Source organism: Sorex fumeus, unplaced genomic scaffold, assembly GCF_029834395.1.
Source record: "Sorex fumeus unplaced genomic scaffold, SorFum_2.1 ptg000009l, whole genome shotgun sequence".
Classification (NCBI taxonomy): domain Eukaryota; kingdom Metazoa; phylum Chordata; class Mammalia; order Eulipotyphla; family Soricidae; genus Sorex; species Sorex fumeus.
In genome coordinates this window covers 11,693,320-11,709,883 of record NW_026606066.1, presented here as the reverse complement: position 1 = coordinate 11,709,883, position 16,564 = coordinate 11,693,320, and the positions used below count along the sequence as shown (strand labels likewise).

Below are 16,564 nucleotides of genomic sequence, written 5' to 3'. Positions count from 1 at the left end.
ATCTTTGAGATATTCTCTACCTTCTTGTTTTTATATTCAATTTACCTCAGTGTCCTCTTATTTCTCTCCATTAAGATGTAGTTTCAGTTTTCCTTTGCCTCTGCATTTTGTTTTCTTTATTCAGATCTTCCTTATTGTTTACCTGCAACTCATTATATCCACTTTCAGACTGCTCATGCCTTGCTTCCTACAGAATGTCTCTTACAAATATTTACCAGGTTATTATTGCATTTTTCCCTTGACTACATAGTATTTGTAAGAGTTTTTATTTATATGTCCCTCTGGGCATATAGTGCTACTACAGTAGGAAATCAATAAGTAATTGTTTATTCATTCTTTTAGCAGCTATTTACTGATTGATTATTGGATTCCAGCACCGTATTCATGCTCTCAGTGATCTCTTATGGAGCTTCTAGCTAAAAATAGTATTTAGTGATAAAGGGAGGTTTCTCTGAAGGAGTAGTATTTGTGAAGTGAGAGAGTGAGTACGATAGAGATATGGGGAACGGCAGCTCTCAGCTGTGTCAAGTTCTTGACGAGAGATACGTATCATATATTTGGGGGAATATCAAAGTGGTCCCAGTGACCAAAACATAACAGTGTGTGAATGACAGGAGATGCAGTGATGAGACAACGATAGAAGAGGCCTCATTGGCCATTATTAGCTATTGGAATGTTTTGAGAAAATAAGTGAATCTTGAAGTATATTTATCACTGCTTTGGAATGGAATTAGATAGAGAACCAGAAGGATAGTGGAGAACCTAGAGGTTAAGGTATTTGCCTTGCAGTGGAGCTATGCTGATTCAATCCAGCACCACATGTGGTCTTCCAAGCACCTGAGAATAACCAGAAATAATCCCTGAGCTCTGATGGGTAATGGCCTACCCCCAAAATAATTAGATGAAAGTTTAGTGATACAGAAGAACAGTGTCTTGCACAAGCTAACAGCAGTTTATGTATTTTTAAAATGATAGTAGAGGGGCCTTGCAAACTATGCATAGGAGCCCTGTGATCACTCACAGTGATCCTAGGCCTGGCAAATGAGGGTCTAGGGCCAGCAGTGTGGTGCTACCCCACCTGGATTACACCTTGCAGTGCTTGCATGAGTGGGGCTGTGTTGTACAATGGTTCACACTTGGGGCCTCAAGCATGCTTGGCGTGTGCTCCATCCCTCTGACCTTGGCTCCAGTAATAGGTATTTTCAAATTAAGGATAGATCAAGGAGAAGTTGGAAGGATTAAATAAAAGCTTTGAGGTAAAACATCAGGGAAAACTCAGTTCTTTATATTTGGATGAATTATGTATTCCCCTCTAAACAGTTTTCTGTGAATATATAGTTATTATCACTTCTTTGAAGGAATTTTGGGGATCTGATGAACCAATACATAAAAACCAAATTCTGAACCTTAAAACTGCAGTTTCATAACCAATCATAAAGATTAACATGAGATTACTTCTCATATTAACTCAATTACATTTAAACATAAACAGAACTGCTAATCAGCCATAGGAAAAAAAAAGATACCTATAAATAACACCTATCTTTGTCAACTAGTAAGATTCTGTATTTCTCTTATTAGTAAATGTTTGAAAACAAATAAATCTAATTTGAACGTTCTATGGTTTATTTAGTAATATGTCATGTTATCTCCAAGGAGTTGTTGATTATAAACAATGTATCATAATATAATGAATAATGAGTTATAAAACTCCAGGTGTTTTATATTTCTTTTACGCTTATTTCCTGACCAAAAAAGTCATAAAATTATATTTTTCCTGACAACTTAGATTCATATAATATGATTTAAATGAGAGCCACAGAGAGAGAGAAAGAGGTAAAGGGGGGAAGAGAGAGAGAGCAAGCGAGAGAGAGAGAGAGAGAGAGAGAGAGAGAGAGAGAGAGAGAGAGAGAGAGGTAGAGAGAGTGGGAGGGAGGGAGAGGGAGAGAGAGAGAGCGCGCACATGCCTCGGGGGCACAGGGAAGAGAGAGCTCAGTGGGCTAGGTCTCATGCTTTTCATGTAGGAAGCCAGGTTTGATTCCAAGCGCTCCATGGTCCCTCAGCATGACCAGGTGCCCTGGAACACTAAGCTGAGAGCAGCCCCCAAGAACCCTTGAGTGTGGCTAAAAAAATCAATGCAGTTTTATATAATTTATGGCTGTAAGAAAGGTAAAATTTCAAAACAAACTTTAGTTTCTGAAATTACTGAAGTATGATTCAACCTTATGTTTTTTCTGTTTTCCTGTTGCAGGTTTCTCAACAGTGATGTCACAAGATTGACCACACCAAACACAGTAAGACTGATAATTTTTCAGATGTTTTCCTTTCTCTGAGAATAAGAATGAAGACTGTCGTTTTAATTATTCATTCTTTCAATAGACAAGAATATTTACATTTTCAATCATATCTCACACTTATTATTAAAATGTTTTAAAATATTGCCTTAAAGAACTTAAAACATTGTAAGTGAAAATTAAATTGTATTACTGAAATCAGATACATAATTTTGCATTAACCTTTTAATATCATAATTTGAGTATCATCAAGTTTTTTTAATATCATAATTTGAGTATCATCAAGTTTTTTTATTTTCATTGAAAAATGGACACACATTTAAAGTGATTTCAGAAAGTAGGAAAAATATTACAAAAAAATGAGACACTGGATTCATTTGTCAATGAGAAACTGAGAAAATCTTGGAAATAAAAATTATAATCTTCCAGATACAGAGAGTTGTAGTAGTGGTTTTTAGCATTTAAAAATATTTTAAATTAATTTAGAGTAAATTATTCACTCTGTGGATCTATATTAATGCTATTTTGTTGGGCATAAAGTAGTAACTCTTAAATGTAAATATAAATCGCAGATCTTAGTGTTTGTTACAGCATTTTTTGAAAATTTGTTCATTTTTCACATTTAACATTTTTTCAGAGAGTAGGGGAACTTTTATGTATTTTAAAGACTTTGTCCTCTTTGAATCTGCACTTTTATTGTATATGTGAACATGTATATAGCATGTTCATTCCTGAGGATATATTTTTGATATCTGTAATTTAGAGTCTGTCTGATTTTGTTAATCAGAAAGTTATTTCCCTGACTAGATATTTTACAGCAGAATAGTAAAAAATTCCTGTTGTAACTTGTTTAGTATTTTGTGCTTTAAATGAAGGTTTCTTTAACTCCTATTGGATCAAAAGGGTGTTGTTTTGTTTTTGTTTTCAACTTAAAAGTGCTGACTCTAAACAGTACATTTTAAGGGTCATATTAACAGAATATTTTATTTCAGCTGTTACAAATTCAAAAATTTTAATAAGACATGTAGAATTAACTTAGTATCAAATATTAAATAAGTTAAAGATTATGAAGTATTTATTTGAGAGTTTCCTAAGTGACCGATTAATAGAACCCTTACTTTATAATAATGTCAATGTTCTGAGACTTTCTCCAGCCCCCTGATGAATAGAGGGTATATTTCAAAATCAGTTCAGGTTGAAGGTGCTATTGAGATAATAGTTCAAGTGTTGACTATGGGATTGAAGTAAAGTGAGGTCAGAGAAGGTCAGAGAAGTGAAGAAATGAGTTAGAGATAGAGAGGCTGGTGAAATGAGATGATAAGGTATTAGAAGAATATTTTGGAACTTAACTTGCATTTAGTTTGTGTTAATTTTACTAGTGTACTTGTATTTTTAGTTTTTAGTGTTTTGTTGTACACGCTTAAAATGATCAGTTGCATCACAACTTTTAAAGTAAAAATAGCTTTCCTACTTTTGTTAAAATTACTTTTCTTCCTTACTAACTTTGCTATGTTTTATCAAGGTTAATCAGTATCAATAAAATATAAAGTCTAAAATTTGAAATATTGAAGGTCATATAATTTTATACTGTATATGGCTTTATAAATATTAATGCCGGTAGTAAATTTTAGTTTTGGTTTTTTTTAATATTGAGAGGGTCATACCTAGTAGTGCTACTTCTGGCATTGTTCAGCCTCAAGGTACTTAAGAATCCCCAGTGCCACACCTGTTTTCTCATAGGGCTCTGTGATGCTTGGAAGGAACCCAGGGTCTTGCTCCTGCAAGCTATACACGCTACTACTCGATCCACATCCCAGCTCTAGACAGTACATTTTTTAAAAATTTACTTATTTACTTGGCTTTGGGGTCATATCTGGCAGTGCTCGGAGCGTATTCCTGGCTCTACAATCAGGGATCAGTCTTGGTAGGACTCAGGCACCATAAGTACTGGGAATTGAATCCAGGTTGGCCATCTGTAAGGCAAGTTCCCTACCTGCTCTACTGTCATTCATGCCCAGAACATTTTATTTTTAAATTGAAAATTACTTTTTTGTCTTTTGTTCCTTTCTTCTTGTTACTGTTGTAAAGATCACTGATCACACATTTGCTTTCTTTGAGCTGGGAATTGCACACTCTGTTATGGCACTGAAATCATTAATGTATGTGTCACTGGGATTATGTCGGGTCCATGTTGGGTGGTGCTGGGACTCAAAACACAGCTTAACTGCAAGGCCGATTTTTTGCTACTGAGCTATCCTTGCACACCTGATAGTAAATTTTAAATGTCAATTAGATACCTATAACACTTAAGAAAAATCAAGTGTAGCAATACTGGTACTTGTCTCCTAATATTGATTAATCTCTATACTAATTTTCCCCTAGTGTATAACTATTTGGAATAAAAAGATAGTTTTCTAGCCTCACTTGAAACTTGATGCAGTCATGTGATTATTTTACCTAGACATATGTAAGCAGAAATTTTCAGAAAGCATCCTTAAAATAGAAGGCACATTTCTTATTTTAACCCCTCACCTTTCTTCTATGCTACCTGCAGTATGGATATGTGGAAACTATAAACTGACAATGGGAGGAGCAGTAAGAGACAAAGTCCCCAAATAACATCAAAATACATCCTGCCTGGTTTTCCTGGCCAGTCTATGCCTGGACTTCTTTGATGCTCCAGAGATCAACTTCTGTCTTTCAAGGCACTGGATTGGTTTTGAGCTCTCTGTCACTATCATGGCCAAATCTAATTCTGTGCACCAAGATGATCTGACAACGGAAACTTATGCCATTATTAAAATCACTTTGGTTTGTTTACATTTCATTTATTATTGTTAAACTCTTTGTCACTTTGATGGCTTGAATGTTAGGAGAATAGAAAAGGGACTGATTGATTGTACATAGGAGGGGATAGTAGGGAAGCCTTTGCAGAAAAGACACATCTGGGCTTCAGTTTTGAAATACGAATTAGAAAGAATACAGATAAATGAAATAGGCATATAGATGGGGTAGGACATATGTTCAGGGACATGCAAATATTTCAATTAAATATTTTTGAAATGTGGGCCCAAGGGAGAGCTCAGTGATATAGGGTACCATTCTTGCCAGCTTAAGGTTGCAAATTCAGTAGTAGGGCTGTTACATGCTGTTGGAACATGGCAGCTCTACTGTCTTTTTTTTTTTTGGTACAGTTTTATTAATAGATATTCAGTAAAATTTTAAGTGCCACTGAAATTCTCAGTTTTGTATATCAGGGAACAAAACCAATAAAGTTTAAGTGATCCTATAGATTGAGTTCACTGAGCTCATTTGATCCCCAAAGACTTTTTTTCCTAGATGTTTTATTACATTTAATTTATTTTTTTCCCTTTATTTTATTTTATTTTTTTTAAAGTTGTAGATTTACAATTTTTTGTGCTTTGGTTTCAATTATACAATGATCAGATACCCATCCCTCCACCAGTGCCCATTTTCCACCACCATGGATAATATCCCTCCCACCCCCATCCCCCCATCCCCCCTGTCTCTGTGGCAGGGCAATCCCCTGTGTTCTCTCTCTCCTTTTGGGTGTTGTGGTCTGCAAAAGAGGCATTGAGTGGCAAACATGTTCAGTCCATAGTCTACTTTCTACATGCATCTCCCCTCCTGGGAGGATCCTCCAAACATCCTTTATTTGGTGCTCCCTTCTCTATCTGAACAGCCCTTTCCTCTAGGATACCCGGCTGGCCTCTAAGTTATGGAGTAATCCTCCTGGTGCTGATCTCAGCTATTCTTGGGTATTAATCTCATACTTTGTTACTTTATATCCCCCAGATGAATGCAATCTTTCTATGTCTATCCCTCTCTTTCTGACTCATTTCGCTTAGCATGATACTTTCCATATTGTACCACTTGTATGTAAATTTCATGACTTCATCTTTTCTAAGAGCTACATAGTACTCCATTGTGTAGATGTACCAAAGTTTCTTTAACCAGTCATCTGTTCTTGGGCATTCAGGTTTCTTCCAGTTTCTGGCTATTGTAAAGAGTGCTGCAATGAACAAACAAGTGCAGATGTCACTTCGACTATACATTTTTGCCTCTCTGGGATATATTCCCAGGAGTGGTATTGCTGGGTCAAATGGGAGCTCAATTTCTAATTTTTTGAGAATCGTCCATACTGTTTTCCAGAAGGGCTGAACCAGTGGACATTCCCACCAACAGTGAAGGAGTGTCCCTTTCTCGCCACATCCACGCCAGCATCGGTTGCTTTTGTTCTTTTGAATGTGGGCCAGTCTCTGAGGTGTGAGATGGTATCTCATTGTGGTTTTGATCTGCATCTCCCTGATGATTAATGATGTAGAGCATTTTCTCATGTGCTTTTTTGCCATTCGGATTTCTTCTTTGAGAAAGTTTCTGTTCATTTCATTGCCCCATTTTTGGATGGGGTTGGATGTTTTCTTCTTGTGGAGTTTAACCAGTATTTTGTATATCCTGGATATCAACCCCTTGTCAGATGTGTATTCGGTGAATATCCTTTCCCATTCTGTAGACTGTCTTTGTATTTTGGTCACTGTTTCTTTGGAGGTGCAGAAGCTTCTTAGTTTAAGATAGTCCCATTTATCTATCTCTGTTTTCACTTGCTCGGCCAGTGGCGTGGCATCTTTGAAGATACCATTAGCTTCAATGTCATGGAGGGTTTTGCCAACTTTATCTTCAATGTACCTTATGGTTTCTGGTCTGATGTTGAGGTCTTTAATCCATTTTGATCTTACTTTTGTACATGGTGTTAGGCAGAGTTCTGAGCCTATTTTTTTGCATGTAGCCGTCCAGTGATGCCAACACAATTTATTAAAGAGGCTTTCCTTACTCCACTTCACATTATTTGCACCTTTATCAAAGATTAGATGAGCATATGATTGAGGAGAGATGTCAGTGTATTCAACCCTGTTCCATTGGTTTGTTCCAGTACCATGCTGTTTTAATTATTACTGCTTTATAGTACAGTTTGAAGTTCGGGAGGTTGATTCCTCCCATTTTCTTTTTCCCAAGAATTGCTTTAGCTATTCGTGGGGGCTTATTGTTCCATATAAATTTCAAGAGTGTTTGCTCCATTTCTTTGAAGAATGTCATGGGTATCCTTATAGGGATTGCATTGAATTTATACAATGCTTTCGGTAGTATTGCCATTTTGACAATGTTAAGTCTCCCGACCCATGAGCAGGGGATATCTTTCCATTTCCTCATGTCCTCTTTTATTTCCTGAAGTAGCGTTTTGTAGTTTTCTTTGTACAGGTCCTTTACTTCCTTAGTTAAGCTGATTCCTAGGTACTTGATTTTCTGGGGCACAATTGTGAATGGGATTGTTTTTTTCATGTTGCTTTCTTCTCTCTCACTGTTTGCGTATAGGAAAGCCATGGACTTTTGGGTATTGATTTTATAACCTGCAACTTTACTATACGAGTCTATTGTTTCTAGGAGTTTTTTGGTGGAAGTTATTGGGTTCTCTAAGTAGAGTATCATATCATCTGCGAATAGTGAGATCTTGATTTCTTCCTTTCCTACCTGAATGCCCTTAATATCTTTTTCCTGCCTAATCGCTATTGCAAGTACTTCCAGTACTATATTGAACAGCAGTGGAGAGAGTGGGCATCCCTGTCTCGTCCCTGATCTTAGAGGGAAGGCTCTCAGTTTTTCCCCATTGAGGATGATGCTTGCTGTAGGCTTGTGGTAGATGGCTTTAATTATGTTGAGGAAGGTCCCCTCTATACCCATTTTGGCTAGGGTTTTCATCATAAAGGGGTGCTGGATCTTATCAAATGCTTTCTCTGCATCTATTGATATGATCATATGCTTTTTATCTTTTCTTTTGTTGATATGGTGGATTATGTTGATTGATTTCCGGATGTTAAACCATCCTTGCATCCCTGGGATGAATCCTACTTGGTCATGGTGTATGATCTTTTTAATGAGTAGTTGGATTCTATTTGCTAGTAGTTTGTTGAGGATCTTTGCATCTGTGTTCATCAGGGATATCGGCCTGTAATTCTCTTTCTTTGTGGTATCTCTGTCTGCTTTTGGTATCAGTGTGATATTTGCTTCGTAGAAACTGTTTGGAAGTGTTTTTGATATTTCAATTTCGTGGAAAAGCTTAAAGAGCATTGGGAGTAAGTCCTCTTTAAAGATTTGGAAGAATTCACTAGTGAATCCATCCGGGCCAGGACTTTTGTGCTTGGGGAGACTTTTTATTACCATTTCAATTTCCTTGATGGTAATAGGTCTGTTCAGGTATTCCAGGTCTTCTTGGTTCAGCCTTGGGAGTCTGTAGGAGTCTAGGAATTTATCCATTTCCTCGAGGTTTTGATGTTCTGTGGCATAAAGCTTCTCAAAGTACTCCCTGAGGATCCTCTGAATTTCTGTGGTTTCTGTTGTAATGACCCCCTTTTCATTTCTGATTCGGTTTATTAGGGTTTTCTCTCTCCCTTTCTTTGTGAGTTTTGCTAGAGGCTTATCGATCTTGTTAATTTTCTCGAAGAACCAGCTCTTGGTTTCATTGATCTTTCAGATTGTTTTTTGGGTTTCCATCTCGTTAATCTCTGCTCTGAGTTTTATTATTTCCTTTCTCCTGTTCGGGTTGTGCTCCTTTTTTTGGTCCTTCTCCAAGCTCTTAAGCAGCTCTACTGTCTTTTCCCCTGCTGCTGTGAGCAGTTTCTGACTGCAGAGCAGCCAGGTATGTGTGAGCCCTAGGGTGTGCAAACACTACAACTGAAAGGAGTGCCTTGTTGCCACATGTTGGTAATAACATACCTGACTGATGCATTTCCCCCAGCAAGCACAGCTAAGTGTCCAAAAAGCACAGGCAGATGCGATTGTGACCAACAATAAAGGGAGGGGGAGGGGGCAGGCAAAAAAAAATTGAAATTTGAATAAAATGAACTTGTGTCAAATCTTTAGGAATTTATGATATCATAATTTAATAATTACTATGTACCTAGTGATGGGTTCTTTCAATAGTAACCATTTAAATATTATTTATGGTCTAAATATATGAATCGAATTGAGATTAAAGAATTATTTATAGCCACTGCTTTTACAGATATTAGGTACCTTTTATTTGAGGCTTGAAAACTTTTAGACAGTGTTTCACTATATTTACAGATGACTAAACTAAGACTCAGAAAGATTAAATGTAATATAGTTAAGTATTTGGAAAGCATAAAAGTCAACCATTTCCAAAACAAATCTGCTATTTATTATCTGACTTTTATTATTGTTCTACTTTCCTAATACCAAGGTCGAATTTTAGTAAATTAAAAAAGTCTTTCATAAAATATAGTAAGATATGATAGAAGTAAAATCTATATAGAAATTTTCATATTTTTATGCCAGCTATTCTAAAATATTTAAATTAGCTATATTAAATTTACTTTAACCAAATATCTAATAGCAAAGTAATAAAATGTGACTTAACACTTTATTTTATAGAATCTGAATTTTAAACAGTATCTTTAAAATTAGTGTGTAGCAGCCATTTAAATTATTTAATACAATTTAATTGCTAATCTTAAGTGAATAGATTGAAATATAAAACCCTCACTAATCCCTATTTTGTCTTTTCCTAAAGTTATATACCATTGCACTGTTATATACCATAATGGAGCATGCATAATATTTTCTGTATAGTGCTTGCAAATACAAATGATAATATGTTGCACATATCCATCTAAGCTTTTTTTAGGCACTGTGATTTACGATACTGTTAATGATAAGTTATCATAAATATAGGGTTCCAACACTACACCCTCCAGTAGAGTACTCCCAGCCTCCACAATGTACCCCTCACATTGCCCCCTCCCCGACCTGTCCACCACCGTAAGCGCACTTCTGTAGATTAGTTCTTCCACCTGGTTGTCTTAGGCCATCTGTTATTCCCTTCTATGTGTTCCTTATACCCCACATAGGGAGTAGATCATTCTGTCCTTCTGATTTGTTTCACTCAGCATGGCACGCTTCAGATCCATCCACATAGCCACAAGTTGTATGATTTCATCCTTTCTTATATCCAAATAGTATTCCATTGTGTATATATGCCAGGTTTTTTTTTTAAATCTAGTTTTCTTTATCTACCATATAAACTTGTTTGAACATGTGTTCAATTTGACATACTTTTTTGGTCTATGGTCTGTTGTCTTCAGTTCTTATCTGAACATTCTAAAATAAAATAGAAGATAACTTTAATGTAGTCTAAAGATAATTTTAGTAGCATGGGAAAATATGAGACAAACTAGTTTTGAACTTTGGTTTGGCACCTTCTTTTGTAATAACAGAATTTACTTCCTACACTAAGTAAATATTTTTAGAGTAAATTGAAATTTAATCTAGCTAAAATATTATTCTCTTCCTTTTAATAATTTATAGAATAGTACACACTGCTATATTAACCAAAGTGTTTTTATAAGTAGATAAAGTATAAAATAGCCAGTGAAAACTATTTAGGGATGAGAAGAGTAGGATAGACTTATCTAAGGGATTGTGATATTTAACCTCTTCTATTTTTCAGGAAGTGCAAAGGAAAATCGACAGAGGGAGAAAAATTTTGATTTTAAATAAAACATCTTTTTGCACAGCATTAAAGAGTTTCCTAGTATAAGCTTGCAGATGTTTATGAACAAATACTGCAAATACTCTTGATGTATTTGGAGAAGAGAAGTTAGGGCTACACCCAGCAGAGCTCAGGGGACTTACTTCTAATTCTGTGTTGAGTGATCACTGTTGGAGGCGCTCAAGGAACCATTTGTGGTACCAGAACTGAATCCGAGTGGGCACTTGCAAAACATGCACCTTACACTTGTACTATTGCTCCACCTTCTGATAAATTTTTAGTTTGGTTACTTTTGGTTTAGCTTGGTTTTGAGGGGCCACACCTGGCTGTGTTCAGGACTTACTCCTGGCTATGTGCTCAGGGGACAATATATAGTGCCCTGTAATTGAACCAGGATCCTCCACATATAAGGAAAGCACCTTACATCTGTACTATGTGATTCATTTTTGAATGTACATAAAGATATTAGGTACATAGTATATTTGTAATGCATGTAAATGTTTCCACATATAAAGTAGGCTATTTTATAAACAGTAGATCTAATGTTTGGGATTTTATATTCTGATTTTCTATTTAGAAATAAACTCAGTTTTTGTGTATTGAGGGTTAGGTTGTTATGTCAGTGGTTAGGGGTACTTGTCATGTGTGCACTAGATCATGCATTCTAGCTCCTGGGATCCCCAGCACCACAGGGTGCATTCCTAGTTGACCCCAGTCCTAGACCCACACCCACATCACTGGCTCTAGCATAGAACTGTCACTTGCTTGGTTGTGGCCCCTAGTTCCCTGAGCATTTTAGAAGGCCCTCCTCTGACCCTCCCTTCCCCCAAATCCTAACAATCTCATGACTTGTTTCCTTTCCTCACCCTGATTCATTTCCTGCTTTTTCATTCTGGTTTCTTTCTATTCTCAGTGTCAGACTTACAGATGAGAAATTTTGAAAAACTTAGATACTTGCTCTCAAACTCAAATATCACCTGTCAAATTCATATGTTACCTCTCTTATAAAACCTCTTGATTTCCTTGGGGTAATAATTAATCTCCCTGTCATTTCTGCTTTTATAGTATTTAGTTCTACTGTAACATTGTTTTTGAATACTAGTCCTTGTTTTGTTAGTTTTTTGTTTTTGTTTTGTTTTGTTTTCATTTTGTGCCACATATTCAGGGCTTACTTATGATTATGCATTCAGAGATCATTCTGGTGGGCTTCACTGGCTGTATGGGGAACTTTGAGTCAAACCCTGGTCAGCTGAGTAAGGCAGACACTCTGAGTAAGGCAGACACTACTATCTCTGGGCTCTCAGCACTAGTCCTTGAACCTTAATATGAGGATATATTTTATGGGAAGAAAATGACTTTACTATAAGAATTTAAAGTTCCAATGTATAGTACAAGTATATTTTTGCATAATCTGGATACTTTCCTTATATACAGTTTCCACCATGCACTTTCAGGGTTATGTTTGGGGCATGTCTAATGAAAAGAAACAAATATATTTATGTTTACAGATACTTTAGTTTTACCAAGGAAAGGACAGAAAACATCAAGGTAATTGAGGTCTTTTCCTTCATTCCTCAACATTCATGGAGCTCTTATACTTCTCATGTTAATCTGTTGGGGATGCTGTAGTCAAATTTACTAACAGGAAGGAAGAAAGAGGTAAAGAAATACATAGCTGAAGTGTTTTCAAACATTTATAAGAAGATGCAAAGAAAGTTGAAAATAAGGGATTGTGAGGGCACATGCAGAGGGTTATATAAATCTATATCCCTCAGTTCCTGATATAGAGCTGTGTGTATATGTCTGTGTGTGTATGTATGTTCAGAAAGACCTGCATGAAGATGTAATACTGTGTCAGGAAATAAATTACCAGAAGGAGATATTCTTGGAGCCACCCGAGCGATAGTACAGTGGAATGGATGTTTGCCTTGCATGCTGTTGACCGGGTTTGATCCCTGGCATCCCACATAGTCCATGGAGCCATGCCAGAAAGGTTTCCTGAGTGCAAAGCCAAAAAGTAACTGAGTGTTGCTGGGTGTAACCCAAAAAGTAAAAATAAATAAATAAATAAATAAAAAAGAAAGAAAGATAAACTTTTAAGGATCTGAATCATACTGCCAATGAAACTGCATAATTGTAAATTGGGTAAGTGCAGTAACCAAGTGTCACTGAAAGTATCTAAAACTTCTTCATAAAACAAAGAGAATTCACTAGAAATACTTGGGATTCTTTGTTAATTTTCCGTCTACAAGTCTTTTTTTTTTTTGAACCACTTCCACCTTGCTTGTTCTCCCACTGAAGACTTTTATGAAGAAAGTTGTATCTTTCATTGCCTCATTAAAGTATTTTACTTTACATTGCCACATTAAGTATTTTACTCTTCATATAAATCAGTGTTTTTGGAGATATTGTGCTGTTCTATTCCTTATTTTTTTCTTTATCAGAAAGTTTCCATCATCTTACAGAGTACTTTGTGACTATTATTCTTTTCAATAACTACTAGATAATGCCTTCTGAATTTTTGTTGTAAATTTATCAAGATGGAAAACATAGTTTCTCTCTTTTTTTTTTAAAAGCTTAATGGGTAAACTGAAACATTAACTGGTCATCACACATGTGGTAGAACTGCATATGTAAACCACTTTTCATTATAGAAAGGACAGTGTTATCTCTTGGGAGGGAACGAAAAGACTCATTAAAAATAACTCTTTATAGTAATTTTCCATCCAAAATATTTAAGCATAGTGGGGTTCAGTCTTACTGTTTGAACAGAGATGCTTGTGTTGTAAGCAGTCTTTACAAAGAGCTTATGATTTCTAGCTAGATAGCAGGTGTTTATTTGGCTTGAAATACATGGAAGTGTCCAGTTTCTCTTCAAAGTGGAGGAGTACTACTATTTTTTCCCTTTCTGCTTTTTTTTAATCTTTTATCTTCCATGTACATGAAATAAAAAGAAGATAAAATGTTAAAAATTGGAGAAAGATTTCATAAATTTTGTTGATTTTTCTTGGAAAGAAGTGTGTGAGTGCTAAAAGGGAATTTATTTCAGAGTGGGCAAGAGCATTTCAACTGAGAACCTAGGTTTTTTCCTCCATGTAATATTCCATATAGACATAAATCCTTTCTATCTTAATATTAAGTATACAGTCTCAGAAATAAGACATGTCATAGACATATGGCAAGAGGAATGACAGTGTGACCAAAGTGAAATATATGTGTGTTGTAAGTGCATTGGCCAAGAGTCAGTGGAGTTTCTTAAAAAATTAAATTGTTGGGGCAGGGGAGACAACTCAGTGATTGAATACATTTCTAGGATGTGTGAGGCTCTGAGTTTATCTCCGACATTACACGTCCCCACTGAGCACTGTTTTGTGTGTCCCCCATTTTCTTGTAATACATTCAGTCCTGTTTCTGTATAAATATGGTACTCTCGGTTTGTACTCCAGTAACCAGAGTTATCAAGTGATCATCTATCCTCTTGTTTTGTTTCCCTGCACAATAGTGAGAGGTGAGATCACTTATTTATTTATTTATTTCACTTAGAACAATTATCTAAAATTCCTTTTATTTTGTTCCAAAGGGAAAAGCACATGAGTATATCATTCATTACTATGAAAAAAGAATTTTAACAAAATTCCTCTGTTATTATCATAAAAAACAGAAGAACATCATGAAAAGGATGTTCTAAAAAATCTCACACTGAACACATACTAAATTATGAAAGGACAAAATTTGCCCGCCATATTGCTCCCATATCAGAAACAAGACCAGGATGCCTTTTTTTATTTTTTAATTTTTATTAGTGAAACACCATGAGGTACAGTTGTAGACTTACAAATTTTTGTGCTTGGGTTTCAGTTATACAATAATCAAGTTCCCATCCCTCCACCAGTGCTCATTTTCCACCACCACGGGTCCCAGTATCCCTCCTATCCCCCATCCCTCCCATCCCACCCTGCCTCTGTGGCCGGGCATTCCCTTTTGTTCTCTCTCTCCTTTTGGGTGTTGTGGTTTGCAAAAGAGGCATTGAGTGGCAATCATGTTGGTAGACTATAGACCAAACAGAATGCCTTTTTAAAGTACTGAACATTTTATTCACTAGTAAGGGGGAAAAAAATCATACATAAGCACCAGTAATTAATTTAGAATTAAATATCTATTTGAGGAACACAAAAATGATATGTACAAAAAAGATATGTACATCAGTGTGAATTGTAGCACTAATTATATTAGCCAAGATATGAAAACAATCCATGGTAACCTATAACTTAGTTTTTTTCCTTTTGTTTTCTAGAACACCATTTTAAAAGCGGTTGAGGACATTATTTATTCCCTTACTAGGTTTTTTGGTATTCCACAAGTGAGTGAGATTTTTGGTCATTGTCATTCTTCCTTTGATTCACTTCACTTAATATGACAGTAAACAGTAATCAATTAATGATAGCAGACCTCAAGCATTTGCCAATAGAACTGAATTTCCTAATTGGGGTCGAGGGTGCGGATGAGAAGGGATCTAGAAAATAGTGGTAGAAGGATATTAGCACTTTGGTAATGGTTGTGGTATAGTGTCATTGTAAACTGTAATTATTAATGCAATATTACATTGTAAAAATTATGGCATCTAAATAAAAATAAGTTTAAAAAATAAGTGTTAAGTAACTGAGGAAACAGCTGAAAAAGCTAGAGCACAAACTTCACATGTGGGAGTTGCAAAATTTGAAACCCTGTGCTTGATACGGTCCCAAATGGAAAGTGAAAGAGATTAATATAATCTCTTGGAAACGAAACCAATTATGAAAATCTACAATAAGCATTGGCTAAAGAAGTTTACTGGATGAATTGTTGCAGCTCCTGCACACTATTATTGGTGTGGGCCTACGGGGGGTGGGGTGCGCAGAGAGGTGCAGTGTGTGAGCCACAACCAGTGGTGCTTAGGGGTCACTACTGGATCAGCACACAGGAATCACTCCTGGTGTACTTAGGTGACCATATGGGATGCTGGATTGAACTGGGTCGGCCTCATGCAAGGCAAATACACTACTGGCTATACTATCACTCCGGCTGCATTCCTCTATACTTCCTAACGTGAATTTCACTTAGTTGGGAAATAATTTACTTTATTTTAATTTAATGTCAATCATAAAAAGATTAATCCTGTTTTAAATCAAATAAATCAGGTTTACAACCATCAAAAATTGTATTTTCGGGGGCTGGAGTAATAGCATAGCAGGTAAGGCATTTGTCTTCATGCAGCTGACCCGGGTTTGATTCGAAGCTTCCCATATGGCCCCTGAGTTACCGCCAGGAGTAATTCCTGAGTGCAGAGCCAGGAGTAACCCCTGTGCATTGCCAGGTGTGACCCATAAAGAAAAAAAATTTGTATTTTCAATGGTAATACTATTTCTAATCCATTTTATTTGTTTTAATTACTGTACTGTCATAACTTTGGCATGCTGAATATTGAATTTATAAATATTCAGTCAGGAAGCTTTATGTTAGTCATTCAAATAAAATATATTTTAATAAGAAATCATCTTGGAGATTAAAGAAATATTTGTGCATAGAACTATCCCCTCCAAAAATATATTTGCCTCACTCCTAATATAATTAACTCTTGCATTATATATAATATTAATAGTACTCAGAAATTAAATAATAAACTTTAATATATTGCTTTTGTTATTAA

At 35.8% G+C, this 16,564-nt stretch overlaps 1 protein-coding gene across 15 annotated transcripts in view; it reads left to right on the top strand.

Moving 5' to 3' along the window:
- The window catches only part of BAZ2B (bromodomain adjacent to zinc finger domain 2B), a 407,328-nt gene that overhangs the window by 195,319 nt on the left and 195,445 nt on the right, over window positions 1–16,564 (top strand). For all 15 annotated transcript variants that reach the window (XM_056110107.1, XM_056110111.1, XM_056110106.1 and 12 more), the window contains exon 3: window positions 2,252–2,294. The gene's annotated coding sequence lies outside the window, so the exon portion shown is untranslated. The remainder of the gene's footprint in view (window positions 1–2,251; window positions 2,295–16,564) is intronic.